Source organism: Zonotrichia albicollis, chromosome 14 (genome assembly GCF_047830755.1).
Source record: "Zonotrichia albicollis isolate bZonAlb1 chromosome 14, bZonAlb1.hap1, whole genome shotgun sequence".
Taxonomy (NCBI): domain Eukaryota; kingdom Metazoa; phylum Chordata; class Aves; order Passeriformes; family Passerellidae; genus Zonotrichia; species Zonotrichia albicollis.
The window spans coordinates 3,754,528-3,772,314 of NC_133832.1; the positions used below are offsets into that span (position 1 = coordinate 3,754,528).

Below are 17,787 nucleotides of genomic sequence, written 5' to 3' on the forward strand. Positions count from 1 at the left end.
TAGAAAATAAGGGCTACACACATCTTCATGTGTGTTAAGCTAGTCTAAGTAAAAGATGACTAACATCACCCTAGATTCAACTTTCCGCAGCAATTAGCTAAAGTATCTCAATTTATCTTTCCCTGACAGTTTATGATTTTAAGGAAATTTGAGATGTTTGGGTTGTTGGGTTTTTTTCCCCTTTTAATGGACATTTTAGCACCATCTGCTGGTGTTAAAACTTGCTCTGGAAACTAAACACCAGCTTCCTCCTTCATTTTAACTTCCTTAAGGCCTGCTTCTGGCTCTTATTAGGAAAGGTTAATTGCTTGCTTTTCTACTAGAGATCCCAGGATTGGATAAGTAATTCAGCTGAATGAATCATCCAGATGGAGGATACCTTCTGAGGCCACAGATCAGTAGCAACACACTATTAAAGAAATACCTCATCTACAGCTACATCCAAAGCTAAGTGCAATTGGTTTTCACTGTATAAAAATGACAAGCCCCAACCTTCATTCTTTAAGAGGTAATAGAAAGTTTTTTCCACTGATTTATTCTGGGTTCATGCTGGTATTTAGACTACAGAATTATGTTGTGGTATTGGAGATTTAATGTCTGGGAGCACAGTCAAAAACTGACTTGCTAGAATTACCTCTGACTGTATCCAGTTATATAATTATATTACTTATTCCATCTAATTCATCCAGTTGCTTTTTTATTTCCTTAGACTGCTTCTGGCTCAAAGCCAGGTCCTCTTTCAGACCCTCTCAGGGCACAGATAGTCTGAGATCACTTCAGGAAATGGTCCCTTTAGGTCCCAGCTGCCTTTGTGCAGCTCCTGTCCTGAATCCATGAAACACCTTCAGTACAAGTTTGATCTCTGCCTTGCTGAAGCCAAGCTCAGAGAATTCCTTGCCAAAGGTCTGGGTCTGAGTGACAACATCACAAAGCAACAAGAAACCTGCCATGTGTGCAGAGGAAAAATGGGTCAGCCCATTTGAGTTCAGGCAGGTCTAGCAGGTAAATGTGCCAGGGAAATCCAGGTTGTTCACATCAAGGCCTCCTGTGACATGAAAAACTGGGAATGGACCTGGGGTTCATTTTCTCAGTCTTCCCTTTCAATGCTCAGCATGACTTTTAATGGCTCTGAGCTCCCAGCCACACCATCCCAGCCTGCCTGTACATCTCCCACAGTCCCTGCCCTAAGGAATGCCCTCCCTCCCCTCTCCTCTGCAGCCACCAGTTTCTCTTCTCAGCTGACCTTTCTTTGTGCTGGGAACTGCTCCTCACAGGATACCCATGGTTTAAAGCTGAATTTCAGCTCTCTGAACCTTACAGAACATAGAGAAGCAATCTCTCAAAAAAAGTGCATTCCAGATTGCTGTGAAAAGCTGATGTAGAGGCAGCTGACAGGATGAAGTGCCAGTTTACCAGCATGGGGTGTCAGGATGTTAAGGGCCAGCAACAGGGCTGGGAAATGAGTTCCTTGTCCAGCAGCAGGGCTATGGGCATCCCTGACCCTACAGAAATCAGTACAACTGGACCTTGCCATGGTCAGCTTTGGCAGCAGTTGCCCCATGGCATCTAAATGGCCAGGAGACAATTAATTATCTTTTCTTCCAGTCACACAGATCAAATTAATCCAAGCTCAAACCTTGCTTGCCCATAAATTCTCTATCCTATAGTGACTAGGCTATCCTAGACTTTTCAGATGGATGTAGTTGGGTAAGTTTTCAATGTTGTGCTTAAAAGGGTCAAGTCAAAAAAGAAACCCAGTTATTTGTTAGAAAAATTCATATGTACACCTTTCACATCCACTGCTCTGAAATGGACCTCTTAATGCCTGAAATGGTCCTGAAATGGACCTCTTAGGGGATACAAAACCTAAGGTTCTCCTAAGGCTTCAGAAGGAGGAAGAAGGCTGTGACCTTCAAAAATTATCCTGCAGAAACAGGACTACTTCCCTTGCACAGTGTTTTACAAGATAACATTGGGAAAAGGTGCAGTGCTGTGAGATGAAACAATTCCTTAAGAGCTGTAAAGAATCAAGGAGGGCCTTGAATATATTGAATGTGTATTGATGGAAAAACTGTGATCAAGAGATCCAGGCCAAGGATGGTCCCGCTTGCAGCACCCAGACTCGGTGGATTGCAAAATAAAGAGGCAAATTCAGTATAACTACTCCAATTATCTTTGCCAACAGTGATGAATGTCAATTCAAACCCATTTCTGAATTTACTTTTTTCACACGAATATCATTATATCTAATTTCTGGCAATACCAGTGAGATTCAGAAGGAGGTTTATCAAGAAGAGAGTATTTGGGTGGGGAGGGACAAGAAGACTCTCTGCTGTTTCAGCAAAACAGAAACTGTGGAAGCAAATTAATTTGGGCAAATTTCCCATTAAAACAAAGCCAAAACCTTTTGAAACTGTCCCAATGTCTTTTCCAAAATATTTTGAACAAACGAATTCCTTTGAATTGCAATCTACTTCTGCTTTTCAAATTGAAATGAAGATACATTCAAATAAAAGGTCAAAGTTGAGATGAAAACTTTCCAAATGTCATAGAAAGAATTGCCCTGATCTCCCAGATAACATTAATGACAGGAAGCCACCACATGCCCTGGAACTCGCTGTGCACTGAGACAGCAGAGATCTCCTGAGCTCCTCCACACTCACACCAAATTTGCTTTTTGGGTTGTCACAGCCCTTACAGCAGCTCCACGTCACTCCCTGTCCCTTCAGTGTCTGGTTTCATGTGTGGTCACTTTGTTAAAAACAAATGCCATACTTGCACACCTCATGGATTTCTTCATGCATTGGAAAAGAAGAAAAAAAAATTTTACATGTATAAAATATTTTAATGAAACAACTTCTGGCTTAATTATGATTTTTTTCTACCCCAAGTACCAAGTAGCAATCAGCCACGCATCAGAACTTCAAATTGCAGCAAAGAATGTTTCCAAGTGTGACAGATTCTCCCCTGCTCAGGAATGCTCCAGCCCTGTCCTCTGGGGCTTTGTGCCCTTCAGTGCCCTCATCCTCACTTCAGGCTACATGAGATACTGACAAAAAGAGTTCAGGTGGATGAAACAGTTTTCAGTCTGGCCAAGAATGGGTTTCACTGGATGAACAGGGGTAGTATTGGATCAACTGCCTGATCCAAAAGTCCCTTTTTGTGCTCATTTCCCATCATTGGTTGATTATCAGCCAAACCAAGTAATAACCCATCTTCACCTCTAACCTAACATGGACACTCTTCCTCCATGGCTGTGTTTGCTGCTGCTGGGAGAACACAAATAATCTCCTGTTCAAATTTGATATGATAAATTATATGTTTCCTCTCAGAACTAACCCAGCTTCCTCTGGAGGCAACAATAAAAAAACCATTAATAAATGATGAGAGCCTTTAACAAGTATTGCTCTGGAATTTTATTAGCTCACTTCCTAACCAGCACTATTGTTCAGATAACTCCTGTTCCTCCAACCTCTCACAACCAAGCTGAGAATTTACTCAGCCTGTAATTAGTTAGTTAGTTAATTGGTTAGTAAGTTAATTAATTAGTTAGTTAGTTAGACAGATATTCTAACTAGGGTAACCAAATGTTCCATTCACTGCAGCAAACCCCTGCTTCCAAATATGCTCCTTACCATAAAACTATTTCTTAAGTTGCATTTAAATCAAAATGCAGTTGCAAAACTGAATCCTGGATTTTAAACTTTTTGAGTTTATCCGTGCACTCTTTCTTCCAAAAATTATCCTTTGTGATGAGAAGAGTTTTCCTCTTAAGAAAAGTAAATCTTAAGTACTAGAAAAAAGAACTACAAGTAACTTGCAGTGAAGCCATGCTTTAGGTGACAATGAATTCAGCAGCCACAAAATATTACCTTCCTGAGGGGTTTTATTACCACAATATAACCTGATAGCAGAAAAAGTGGGCTCCCTCCCCCCACTCATCATTCTGGTGAAAACAAAAATTAAAATCTTGAGCAGAAATCCCTTCGAACCATCATGAAAAGGTTTGTGCACAGCCTTGGTATAGTGCAATGAAATTAAAAAAGATGTCATGTAGCCATGTCAGCCACATCTGTGACCCATATGGTGCATGTAACAAGAGCATATGTCTGCACCTAAAGAGAACATTATATGCTGGATAAGGCTGGGACAAATGTAAAAGTGAAGTAGAACACCTTCACATTACAAACACAGTTTGTTATTTGTGTCACATCAAAGAAAGAGTCTCTAAGAATTATTGGCCTCTGAAGTCATTTAATTATGATTAAGTGAACTAAGAACTAATGGAAATGGTATTTTATACCCCACTGAATTAAAGTATGAGGTCTAGTCAAGGTGAATAAGATTTACAGCCAAAACTCAAGCAACCTTACAGTAATTCCATGACACTTTTACTACTAGCATAGATATTTTTGTTCTTGAAATAATTGTTAGTACACAATCAAATTTTATTCTTTAGATGCTTAAAATAAACCAGAGAAAAGAGAATAAGTTGCCTCTCAAGTGACCCATGCACTTCTACTTTTATTATAAAAGGAAGAAAGATTATGCAGAATAGATTTTACTAAAAAAAGGAAGGCAAAAGAAAAAATAAGCACAATAGAATACTCACGAATCTCTTCCATTTGGACTAAATCTGACACAGATTAAAGTCTCAAAACTCATCTCTGGCTAATCCCAAATACCTGCCTGCCAAAGAACAGATTTGTTATGTTGAGACCCTATGCATAATAGGAGCAAGTCAAATCAGCCAGCTCACTTTAAAGGTACTAATGGTCTTCTCACAGATTTTTAAGGAAAACTGTTCCCAGGTATTTGCCTTCAAATAGAATTAAGAGTGTCCAAGCAGAAGTGCATAACATATCAATGAATGAATAGTTATATTTCACAGCTTTTCCAGCTGGAAGTAAACTCATTTTCCAGTGACAACTGTTAATCCACTCTCTTCAAGAGTGGCTGTTTGAAAGGCTCCAGGTAAGGAACAGAAACTTGGCTGACAGAAGAAAGTACCAGATGGCTGCTGGGATGGGAAAAAAATTGAAGGGAAGAAAATGGTGAAATGTGAGTTGTAGAAATAAGGATCAAATCACAATCACAATGTAAGTAGAGAACCAGAGCCTTGGGTTTTAACAGGAGCCATGTTTGCAACGAAGCATCTCTGCAAGGCACAAACTGGGCAGCCTCCAGAGGCCCTTAAAATGCAACAGAGCATTAACAAATTGCATAAATTAAACAAATAAAGAGTGCTCTTTCAACAGTCTCTTTTGGCTCATGTGGCCATACACTTTTGCACAAACTGATCCCCTCATACCTCTTACACATAAGCTGTGCACTTTTTCAATTTTTTAACAAAACATTAAAATTCCCAATTACCTATTTAGGAATCAAAGGGATCAAAATCCACATGCTAGAAAAGTACTAATTGAAATGGCCATGCTGAGGTAGTAGGCCTTGTCTTTGGTAGAAAATCATGTGGAAGAAAAGGAACTGTGGGGCCAAAATGGAACTCTAAATGTAAAATTCATGTAACTGAATTAGGAGCACTGAGGAGAGAGTCTGGGTTTCAAAATACAGTCTTGATTCATTGATCACCTCCTTCTGGCTCTGGATACTAAAGTAGTAACTTTAAATCTGTCTCATTTTAACTTGCCTTCAGAAATACTGTCCTAAAGGAAGCTACTAATACTCCATTAGCATTCATAAGTACCCAGATTTATATAAATTTTGGATATTTGTAGAGTAGCCATCAGCAGGGGACAAGCACAGTGATTGTGGGATATAATCCCCTTAAAGAACAGGGCCACCACTGTCAGCTGTGCTGGGTCACAATAGCTCAGGCCCCCATTTTGTAACCATCCTGATAAGTTTTGGTTTAGGGGGGTTTCTTTCAAATAGTTATTGCTATAGCTGTTTTGGAAATAATGAGTTCTGCATTTCCCACAGCAAACTCAGCACAGTGTGGTTGTCCTGAGCTAGCTCAGACACCCAGGCTCATCACAGCCATTCTTATGATGCCTCGGGATTTTAGATTTTATATTTTTCATATATCTGTAATCCTGCAGTTCTTTAGTGTATAACTCTAAACTCCATATACAGTGCTAGCTACTGTCTTCACATTTTGGTGAGACACAACAATTCCTCTCTAGGCCTGGGAATCAAGGACACCTCACTGCCTCAGACCCTGAGAAATGGAAACAAAAGTGAGTTTAGGGGGAGGAAACTGGGGGTAAATAACTTCATTACCTGAAGGTGTAATTGGAAAATTAACCCCTAAAATGCAAATGGACCAAAAAAAAAAAAAGTGTGAAAACCCATGACCTGTGGTCCACTTTGGCTGTAGCCCCTGGGGGGGCTTTGTCTGTCCTGAATGTACCTGAAGGCCCTTCAATAAATAAAACTGATTTTCTATTCTCCTAATTTTGTCTGGTGTCTGTTTTTAGGTAGCACCAAAAGGCATCAGTCACTCACTTGTGACATCTCTTCCTAAGCACAGCACTGCAAACCAGCCTTCCAGAATATCCCCATTTTCCCTTGCCTTTCCTTCCATTAGCTGATCCTCAGCCTGACTGCTATGAGAGACTTCATTAAAACATTCCAGTTGAACTGAACTAGCTGATTCTTGCTGCCAATGAAATTGCTTTGGAGAAGTAGTCTGTGTAAAAGACCAGCACCTGGAGAGAGGAGATTGCTCAGGGGATTGCTAACAGGCTGTGGAATATTTAATCTCTGGGGCACTGGCTCCAATCCAGAGTCAGGACCAAAGGAGAAGCATCAGTCTCTTAGGCAGGCTGCCACACAACACCTTTAGAAACCAGAGAGCCTCACCCAGGAGAGCCCTCACCAGCCCTCTGCTCAGAAACCTCCTCCTCTCTCCAGTCTGAACCTCACAGCTCAGACAAGTTGGAAGGCTTTAATTCAGAAACAAAACGTTATGGCAACACAAAAGAAAAGTTTTAGTGCAACTGCCTGAGCAATGCCATGAACTAGATTTAGTGGTCTTTCAGAGGAGGGATGTGTAGGCTCATGATTTTTGTGTTCAAAAATAGTCCCACTATAACACAAGAGACAAATGACAGCAGTTCTCTATGCCCAGAGCAGTTATGCCAACAATCTTTAATTTCCTCCATACTGAATATTTATGGATCAATAATCCAACTAAAAATCCTTAATAATGGCTAAGTATAAAAAGGAGAAAAGCATTATAATGGAAATGAAAACTTAGGGACCATCAAAACTTGAAAAATCACTTAAAGCCAAATGACACAATGGAAGTTGAGTCTGTTTTAAACAAAAGACATTCCCCTGCACCTTTTCCTATACACAGCAGCAGCAGCTGTCTGCTCCTTCTCTGTGATGGCATTGGAAAGAAAATTCCTGTGCCACTCCCTTCCCTCCTCCTGTGTTGTCATTGTCCACAGCAGATTTCTTCACGCCCTTCATTACTCCTGATCCCCTTACTATTTGAGCAAGGACAAAATTATTTCCTCTTGATGTTTGGTATCACTGTTCATCTCAATGAAAATCCAGCAACTGCCTCTATTAGTGACTGTGGAGGTCTGTGACTGTACAGTATCAGTGAAAGCACAGCTGGAGAAATAAAACCCATGTAAATAGCTGAAAAGATAGGTAAAAGTCTGGGCAGGGATCCAAAAACACTAAACTACAGACTCCCAACATCTGGTTCAGGGTGGATTCCAAGAAAGACAGAAAGAGAGAAAAAGAAAGACAGGGGAAAAAAGAATTGATTTATCTGTAGAATTTTTACATAAGGTTTTCATTTAATTTTTTAATTTTTACTCAATTATTGTGGTTTAATTTCTTCACCTTACTGCATTCTGTTGCTTCACTCAGAAGGAAGAGTTTCTAACTCCTTGGACAGGAGTTATAAAGAGCCCTCAGTTTCATACTTTCATATTTTATTGTGATAAGAGCAATTACAGGTAAAAACCTCTAAACCTTATTGTTCAGCCTCTCTCTGTTTTCAGCTAGGACTGGGTTTATGACACAACATGAGAACCCTGTACTGATTTCATGGCCATTCAGACAAATCATCACAAGAGAGCTAACCCTGTCATCTTCTCAGCCTGTCTGAGCAAAGCCCCCCTGGCTGCACACCCACCTGGGCTCCACCCCTGCTCTGTGAGGAGCATTTTCTGCTTTGAGCACTTTTATTAACTGAGAGCTTCTGCTGAGGACTTCAGAGACAACATCATTTTCAAAAGCTCATAGATTACTTAAAATCATAAAAGCCCCCTGTTTTTCAGGGATGTTTCCACTCTTGATGTACTGGAACTCTTTCCAAACTCCTGCCTCCCCAAGATAAAAGAGCAGATCACCCATCCCACACAGCACTGCCTGTTCTGGCCACACAGAGCGCCCCAGGCTGTCAATGCTGTCACTGTGCCCTGCTGCAGGTAGGACTCTTCCCTCCAACTGCTGCCAGTGGCATCCAAACCTCAGAAACTGCACCCACAAGAATCATTAAATGCACAAATGAGATAATGAGAAGCTCTGAAAAGTGTCCAAACAATTTCAAATTTGCCTACTTGGTGCTTCAGCACTGCCTCACTCAGAGCTGAGCTGTGAGTGTTTGTGTGCTTTCCAAGTGTTATTACATGCATACAAACACAGAAAGAGAAATAAATTCTCATGGGGTAACTGTGTGATTCTCCTGCCTGAGGACTAATTCCCCACTACATTTAGGCAAGGTGTGCATTTTCCTACTTTCTCCTCTCTCCAAACAGAAAGAAGGTTCGAGATAGAGTTCAGGACTTGGCACTGAGCAAGTGCACAGCCAGGCTGGACACAATTCCCTTCTCTCTTCACCCCTGCTGTGTCCTGGCCACCAGCACCCCAGGATATATTTCCACCAGAAAAACTTTTATGCAACCAGGTAGCACCTTCCAGGTGGGACAGATTGCCAGGGTGATGGCAGTGAGCCACCACTTCTGCCTCTGAATGTGTGATGAGCTTTCCACTCAGGAAAGGAGGCAATGACATTACTGAAAGGGAAATGACAGGTAAGGAGGAGATGAATTCTGTCCCTCAGAAACAAAGTCCCTGAGAAATAAGAAAACTACAATCCTTGAACATCAGTGCAATTAATTTTTTAAGTAGGGAGCCTAAAGGCAAAAATTACATATGCATATCATTCAATCCAGAATTCTTTTCTTGAAACTCTCTTTTAATCGTGCCAGTGTACAGGACCATCTTTTCTACCTGCTCCCAGCTTGCTGCCACAGAAGATCAGCTTTGTCCCCCTACCTGCCCTTCCCCTGCCCACACCCTCTCACTTCTCCCTTCACCTCAGTCCTGGCTTGAAGTGACCCTGAGGAAGCACACTAAGCTCTCCAGACCACCAGAAAACAACTGACTTTCACTCTGGAAATACTTGACTGATGCTCCACTGCCCCAGGCAGAAGGAGGAGAATAAAGCAGCTTGCTGCATAGTTGACAAAGCATGAGTGCTTTGAAAAATGACTGATGGGCCCTCCACCCCATACCTTTGTGCTACCCACATCAGTCTACAGGAGTATTTTCACACCCAGATCACACACTGAACGAAAGGAACCTGTCCCAACTGAGAGAGGCAGCTTCAAACCAAACAGCATCTCCCTCCGGGATACACTAACACCACTCCATAATAGAAGTGACAGAGAAGTTGCATGAAATGCCCTGCTTCAATCCAACACCTTTTACCCCAGTTCCTGCAGTTATTAGATTCTTCTGCAAACAAGTAATTTGGCAGAAAACTAACACAGGACAGGACAGAAAGTTTTCACCTGAAGTTGTTTGCAATGGGCTGGAAAGTTGGTTGGTTTGGAGATTGCAGGTATCAGCTGACACACAGCTTTGGGTTAAAAATGGGGCAAAGGAGGAGAGGAAAAATGGCTAAATTCAGCCTTCAGCATCTGACTGGCCCTGTCAGGAAGAATTAATTAAAGCATTTCACAAGTAGTTACATTAGACTAAGTAAAAATCTAGCACTATACAGAACGCATTTTTGCAGCCTATGAGGCACTTGAAAAGATGAATCAAGACAGCCAAAAGCAGATTTATAGCTTTCCTTTACAAGGTTTCTGCTTTATAGGCAGATCTCTACACAAACAGACCAAAACCCTCCTCGAGACAGTCCAGCTTCATCCCGTGCAATGGAGGCACCACACCAAGGCAGGCAAGTTGAAAGGAAGTCCCTTTTTTCTACAGCCCTTTGGCTTTCCACCACCTGGACACCACTTTTAAAACGATGACCTCATCATTTATCATTTTACCTTTCATTGCTTTACTTAATACATGACCTGCTCAGTAAAATATTTGCAGACTTGGTACTCTGGTGCTTTATCCCATTGCAAAGGCACGCATAACATTTCACATCTCTCTCCTGCAGGTGGTCCTCTGTTCTGACTCAAGGCCAAGCAGAATATAAAGTTAGGCCAGTTCAGCAGTGTAGGGGAAGGCATCTGAGCTGAGGGAGGGGAGTACAGTAACTAGAGATGCCAGTTGTGGCTATACATTTCAAAGATAGCATTAATTTATTTATTTGGCTTACAGTGACCAAATCCATCTGTCCAGTACAGATGATCTACCACAAGATGTCTAAGAATCACTACAAATCAACATTTTTTTATTCAAATTGTTCACATATGTACCAAGGAGCCACAGAAAGGTGTATTAATGGTCCAGGTCTTTCAGGCAATTCCACTCCATTAAATATTATGAGTACACATGTCTGGGAAGGAGAAGAACAAAGGCAAAGAGTTTCCCAGTTTATTTTTAGAGCGTTAAACATGCAAAACATAATGCATTTTCAGTCAATTTCTCAATTTCTTTCTTCATGCCAATAAAATATTTCCTGTGCTAGATGATCTCTCTCTCTCAATAGTTCTACACCAGATGATCCGTTTGCAAGTATCTTCAGACACAGTGATTTTGATTTACAACCAGCAAACAGAATGTATCGATGGAAGTACAGACAGAGTTTCAGTGCAGGCAGGAGGCTTTGTTTGCAGCTTATTTACAGAACACATTTGCCCAAGTGGTTTTGATTTCTATTTCTATTTCCCACTAAGAACATAGATGTGAAAGGTGTTACTTACGGCACTGAGAGGTCCTGGGACTTCTGTCACTCTCAAAGATGACACCGTGAACTGGCCCTCAGTGACACAGAGGTCCTTCCCACAGGGATTCTGACCTTTCCAAAAAGGAGCAGAGCAAAGAAGAGTCAGAAAGGAGACTCCTTCTGAAGTCCAGCTTTCAGAAACACATCCCTTCAATTCTGGTACAGAACCTGCCTGAGCAAGCACTGGCACAAGAGCAAAAGGGCAGAGGCAGGGACACACAGGTGACAGAATCTAAGAGTGAAAAGTGCCTTACAGAGCTCTGTATTATGAAGGCTGCTAAGGAAATTTCTGGGTGCACAGTGACTGCCTTCCTATTATTTCCCTTTTTTTCAAAGCCTCAGCTATTCTGCTATCAAATTAAGATCTGGCTTCAGCTTTTAGAAAGACATGAATAATAATAAAACCATATTGCTGCACATATGACTTATGATTAAGCAGCTCTCTGGGTTATATACAGAGGAAATGTCTGAAAAGGCACTGGCTGACACTTATCAGAGAATTTGGAAATGGAAATTACAGCAAAAGAAAGTAAATTAGCCAAGAATTTTAAAAGAAACAGGATATAATGATCAAATAGATGACATCAAATTAAAAACCCAGATCAGGAACCAATGCACCAACCTCAGGAAGACATTCTCTCAAGCTGGTGACATCAGAGTTATGTATGTCCTATGTCATTCTGACATTTGCTGGTGGTTTCATTAAAGATACAAAGCACATGATTTTGAACTCCTGGGGTTTTTCTCTGTGTTGTATATCATCACCAGTTTTCCAGAGCTTTTTAGGTTATTGAAGTAAGTCCACATTCATAATTCTGTTGCTCAGATTCTACTTCATGTCAGTGTCAGAAGGGAGAGCTTTCCAGCAGTTTGCTGACTGTGAAGAAAGAATACAGCATTTTTCAAGACATGAGTTAATGAGTCACAGTGTTTGTGTTTCCCAAATAAATTAATAACAACAACTAACAATTCATTCCTGAAGTTCCTGCATGCCCACAATTGCAGTGGAAGGCAGAAATGCTCTGCAGCTCTGGAAATGAAAACTGTCCTCTGCTCTTTCCAGCAGAAATTTTCACAGATGAATCCAATGATGGTTAAATGGGGACACTTAAAATCTTTGGAAACCAAATTTTAAAAGTAGAAATCCTAAACAAAAAAAAAACACAATAAGCTTGTTTATAGAATAGAGTCTCCTGAGACTATTAGTCCTTTTGCATGTGCAACCTGCCATTGAGCAGGAACTTCTTTATTTATTAATCATTAGAATTAATTGTTACCAATCATTCCCAACAGAATATTGACAGCATGGGTAGAGCAATCCAAGCAGAAAAATGCTCACTTTTGTGGAATTACCAGCACCTGGCAACAAAAGCTGAAACCTGAACTCATGTCCTGGATAAATATTTCAGATGTGTGTAGGTATTCTTGGTACCTAAAGCACATCTGCATGCAAGGATCTCACAGGTTTGGGGGGCTGTTTGTTTGGGGGGGTTGCTTTTTGGGGTTTTTTTGATTTTTTTTTTAACAAGCCGAGTTGACATTCCCTTCTCTGTGGGAAGGGAAGAGGCAGTAACAAAAAATCAATGGCTGCTCGATTTTGTAGGAATGCACTGTATGAATCTTTCTGATCATTCTGAATCCATTAAGAAAAAGCTTTCCCAGCTGCAAAATAACATGAAGAAACTCGCTCTTGTTGAAAATTCTTTTGACAAACAGCTCAAAGGATGGGTTATCACTGGTTGAAAACCAGTATCATAATAAAACCAGTATTGATGGGGTATCAATAATGTTGAAAACCTTATTGATTGTTTTGCGGAGAAAAGAAGAAACCTCACAACTTGTAAAAGTTGTAAAGCCCGGTATGCTTTTATTACGACGCGCGCCGGACGCAAGACTCCCCAAAAGGGCATGCGTGCCCCTGGAGACTCCGAGTCCCCTTTTTATCCCCCCTTCCAAATGCATATGCATACAGTTTCAAATTAAGTTCATACATATTCATTCCACATGACATTTAGCACTAATTCTTCTTTATCGAAGGAATTCCTAAGTCGGGGGCAGATTGACCTCGTGGTTTTTCTGTTTTTCTTTCTCTGTCTCCTTGCTGTCTCTGGAACGCGGCCTCTCCTTCAGCTTTAGCTCCACAGACCCTTCACCTCTCCTAGACACTTTACCTAGTTCAGGATGGATATTCTGTCTCATTCCCCCCTTTCCTAGGAAATAAGTAAATTCTTTTACTTAAGGAAAATTTCCACGACAATAAGTGTCTTTTAGCGCTTTACCATGTACATTCGACAAAGAGGTTAGTACAGCTATTCGTTGTAGCATTCTCCAGTTCCAAATTAACAATGTAATAGATAATCCTAAGCTTATCCCAACTAATATTAGTAAAACTAGAATAGGGTGGCACAACTTATCAAAGATTCCATTTGCAGTTGGTGATCACCCAAAGATCACATCTCACCAGTGATTATCCGTATTTTATTCTTTGCAGAACTCTGGTTATTTCTTTTGTACCATGTTGGACAGTAATTAAGGTTTTCTTTCCACTTTCTCGGATTTCTTTCAAGACTTCTAACAGGTCTTGGTGCTTAATTAATTGTTTTACCAATGTAAGGTTCACCCCGTTAGGGGTAGGTGGTAGTCTGTGATACATTGTGTAATTGGCTGTAATCAGCTGGTGGGATGTTACTGGTACCAAATATGAAAAATTACACCCAATAATCTTAACAAAATTACAAATACAAATACAGAGATTAGAATGGTTTCTACTAGACAGAATAACATCATTGCTATTAATTTGTACAGCAGCACAAGCAGTTCTCAAACATACACCCTTTTCCAGTATATACGAGCACAGTTTTCTGGTCAGTGACTGGATGAATTTCAAAGTGACAAATACTCTGTTCAGTGTCCAAACACATCCTGGGCATTAGCAGTATTGCTTTCACAAATGAATCCCATTTGTTCTCTAGTAATGCAGGATTCTAAGTTTACTACTTGCCACTTTTCATTCATCTTTTTGTGCCCACACTCTATGTTCTGAAGGATAGAGTGTTGTTTCTTCATGGTTTAATCTTAGGGCAATGATGGGATGGATAACATAAACAGTGGCATTACATATGGTAAGCACAAAGGCAGTGGCCACATTAGAAATAGGATCATAGGTGAAATTCACCATAATCCACCAGGATTAAAACTTCCTTTCAAAATCAATTGCATTATCTCATTCAATTTTCTGAATTTCAGCTGGAAAATTACTTTCACCCCTTTCTTATATGATCAAAGCTGCTGTTGCTTGTATCTATAACTGTGCTTGTATACAACTGAAAGCTAAAGACACATTATCTTGAACTATACTAAGTGCTTCTACTATCAATTTGTGGTCTTGGTCCCCGGCCTGTTCATTCTTCTTTACTTTGGCAGTACTTTTGAAATCTGTCACTGGCTAGTTCCTAATGCCAGTAGAGATTACTATAAAGGCTGCTTCAATTTTGTTAGGCTACCTGCTGCAGCAGCCAGTTTATTCATCAGTATTTCTGAATCAATTCTATTTAAAACTCCTAATCTTGTCCCTAATATGCCAGTTAGATGTTTGTTATGGGGAACAGGAACTGCTTTCTGTCCATGATCATCCCTCCCTGCCAGAGGGATGTGCTGGGCTCCTACTACAAATTCAGACATACTTCACAAGTGTATCTGACAGAGGTTTAGGTCATACTTGAGACAGATGTTTGTTCTGAAATGTAGAGACTTCAGGGAATCTAACTTCTCTCTCTCTCCCTCCAAAGCACCTGATTTCCCAGATGTGTGGCAAGCAGGAATGTCTCTCCTGGTCACCCACCTTGCCCTTAGCAAAGATTAAGCTGTGACTGTGTTCAGGGCAGAAGATAATGGAGGGGAAATCTTGAGAGAAGAGCCTAAATTCATTGCCTACAGGCTGTATCAGGGTGAAATTACACCAACTGTCTGATTCACTTAGGTTATCACAGACTTCCTGGTGTTCATATACACCAGGGGAGGTTCAGACACTAATTACATCTGGTCTCTCATAAGCCATCCTTTTGATGACTAAGCACTTTACTTTGATTTCTTCTCTTCAGATTCCTTGAAGTGTTCACAGCTCCTGTTCTTGCTATTCTTACTCCTCACATACTTGATTCTCGTGGATTACTACAGTAGATATGTTTAATATAAACCTTCTTTATCTCAGAAGGTTTTCCTATGGATCCAGTATACTGATTAAATGCCAGGGACCAAGGCCATTCAGTATTGCTTTGGGTGGAGGTACTCTCTAGTTCTAAAACTTCAGTTATAATTCCATACAAAACAATTCTGTACACTAAAGTATGAGCTACTCCCGACCGCAATATACTCATTTTGCCCGAATAAGTTTTAGTCTCAGTTCACTGTCTCCTGGTGTCACTCCTGAAAGGGCTTCTGGGCCTTCTTCACCCGAGAGTGATGGATCCAGCATTCTGCTCCTTGATTTTGATTGCAGTGAAGGTGGTGAGAGGTACTTGCAGTGGTCTAGTGGTCTCTCCCACTGTGGTTCCGAAGTCTTCTCTGTAAGAGACTTAACATATACATCAACCCCAGGCTATCCAACTCCCTGCTCCGAGTTCCAGCCACAAGTTTCTCAATTACTCTGAGCTGTTTGCTTAATGCCACCATGTAAGTGGACATTCTGGACATTCCCCTTGTATTCTATTGTCTTCTATAAGGCATTCCAAAAGGATTCAGCATTCCTTTAGCTCAAAAGGTTTAGTTTGAATTTGCAATAGTGCTAGTGGAAGAGCTTCTTGCCCCAGTCTTATGATTTGCTGCTTAATCAAATGATTCATTCTCTCCCCCTGGCCGCTTGATTGGGGGCGGTATGGGGTGTGAAGTTCTTAATCTATGCCCAGATGGCTACTAATCTGTTGCACTATTTTGGAAATGAAAGGTGATTCTTTATCTGAGGATATTGTGGCTGGAACTCTGAAGCGTGGTATTATCTCTTGTAAAAATGATCTGGTCACCTCTTGAGCTTTGACAGTTCTGTGGGGAATGTTTCTGGCCACCCTGAAAATGTATCTATTAATACCAGTAAATACTGATACCCCCCTTTCCTTGGGAGTTCTGAAAAGTTGATTTGCCACTGCTATACACGCCCATGGCCTCTCCCAGTCTGACCAAGTTTTGGCCCGGGGGTATTTTGAGGTTAGTCTGGAGGCAAGGATCATATTATAAGCTCACCTGAGTGATAGTGGCATATAGATTCCTGACAATGATACAACAGTCCTTTCAATCAGATGTGTGTGTTCTAGAAAGCCTGTGGGAATTACTACTCCAAAGTCAACACTTCATTCCAGTGCACTCTGTATCACTCGCAGCCTCGGTCATTTTGAGAAAGGAGCCACACTCTATAAAAGGCTTTAAGTAATTAGGCCCTAGTGTGTTTTCTAGTGCCCTTCCTTCACTAGTAACCACGAAAATGGGAGGGGATTACTAGCTCTCTTTCAATGGTAGCCCACCCCTTGCAGTTGTACGTCTCTTTTGATTAGTATTATTGTATTATGGCTTACCTTCGAGGAAAATCTGTACCTCACCCTTTGCTGCTTTCTTTGCCTCTCCATCCGCCAGCTCATTTCTTTCCTCCAATTTTAAGCTCACTCTCTGGTGTGCCTTAATATGCCTTTTCAGGTAACTGAACTGCTTCCAGCAGCTGGATTGTCTCTTCTTTCCCTGTGAGGTCAGCAGTCCCCTCTCCTTCCAGATGGCTCCATGTGCATGCACAACTCTGAATGCCTTTTGCTGTTTCTAAGGCATGGGTCCATGCATTTATCTCAGCATTCTGTGCAGAGGTACCTGTTGGTAAGTGTCCAGACTCTATTACCTCTCTGCAGGTAATCACTGTGAACTTTGCAATGTCGCTTTCTTGTCAGTGAACCAGGTCTCTGCATCGTCCGGAGGAGTGTCCTTTAAGTCTGGGCGGCTGGAGTAGGTAGCTTCAGTGGTCTCTGGGCAATCATGGTGTACTGCTTCTCCTTGATTCCACTGAGAAAAGAAGCTGGGTTGACAATATTAGTCACCACTATCTCTCCATCATCTTGCTCTACCATGATGGCCTGGTATTTCAGAAACCTCTCTGGTGAAAAGCCAGTGGCCACCCTTTACTTCCAGTACTACAGACACTGTGTGGGACACTAGCACAGTCATTTTTGTCCCAGGATAAACTTGTGTGCCTCTTGAATGTTCAGCACAACTGCTGCTACAGCTCTGAGGCAACCTGGCCATCCTTTGGCTGTTGCATCTAGTTGCTTAGAGAGTAAGCAACTGCCCTCTGGTATGGACTCAAGTCTTGAGCCAATATTCTCAGAGCAATTCCTTGCATGGAAAAATAGAAAGAATGCTTTACTTACATCTGGAAGTTTCAAAGCTGGAGCTGACATGAGGGGACTCTCTAGCTGGCGAAAGGCCCGTGTGGTGTCTCTTGTCCACTGGAGATCTCAGTTCCCATTGGCAATAAGAGCATAGAGGGGTCTGGAGATTACCTTCTGTTTCACTATCTTCTTTGAGACTCTGCATTCTTGGAGTCCTAGGAAATTCAAAAGGCTTACCGTCCAGGCTTCTCTCGCTTCCCTCGTCTGAGTGGCTACTAGAAGATCGTCCATGTACTGCAACAGCCT

At 41.3% G+C, this 17,787-nt stretch overlaps 1 long non-coding RNA gene across 1 annotated transcript in view; it reads right to left on the bottom strand.

Moving 5' to 3' along the window:
- LOC141730903 (uncharacterized) overlaps nucleotides 1-17,787 on the bottom strand; it is a 71,495-nt gene that overhangs the window by 18,776 nt on the left and 34,932 nt on the right. The window contains exons 2-3 of the long non-coding RNA XR_012582757.1: nucleotides 11,742-11,996; nucleotides 11,097-11,191 (exon numbers count right to left, since the gene is read on the bottom strand). This is a non-coding gene — a long non-coding RNA (uncharacterized LOC141730903). The remainder of the gene's footprint in view (nucleotides 1-11,096; nucleotides 11,192-11,741; nucleotides 11,997-17,787) is intronic.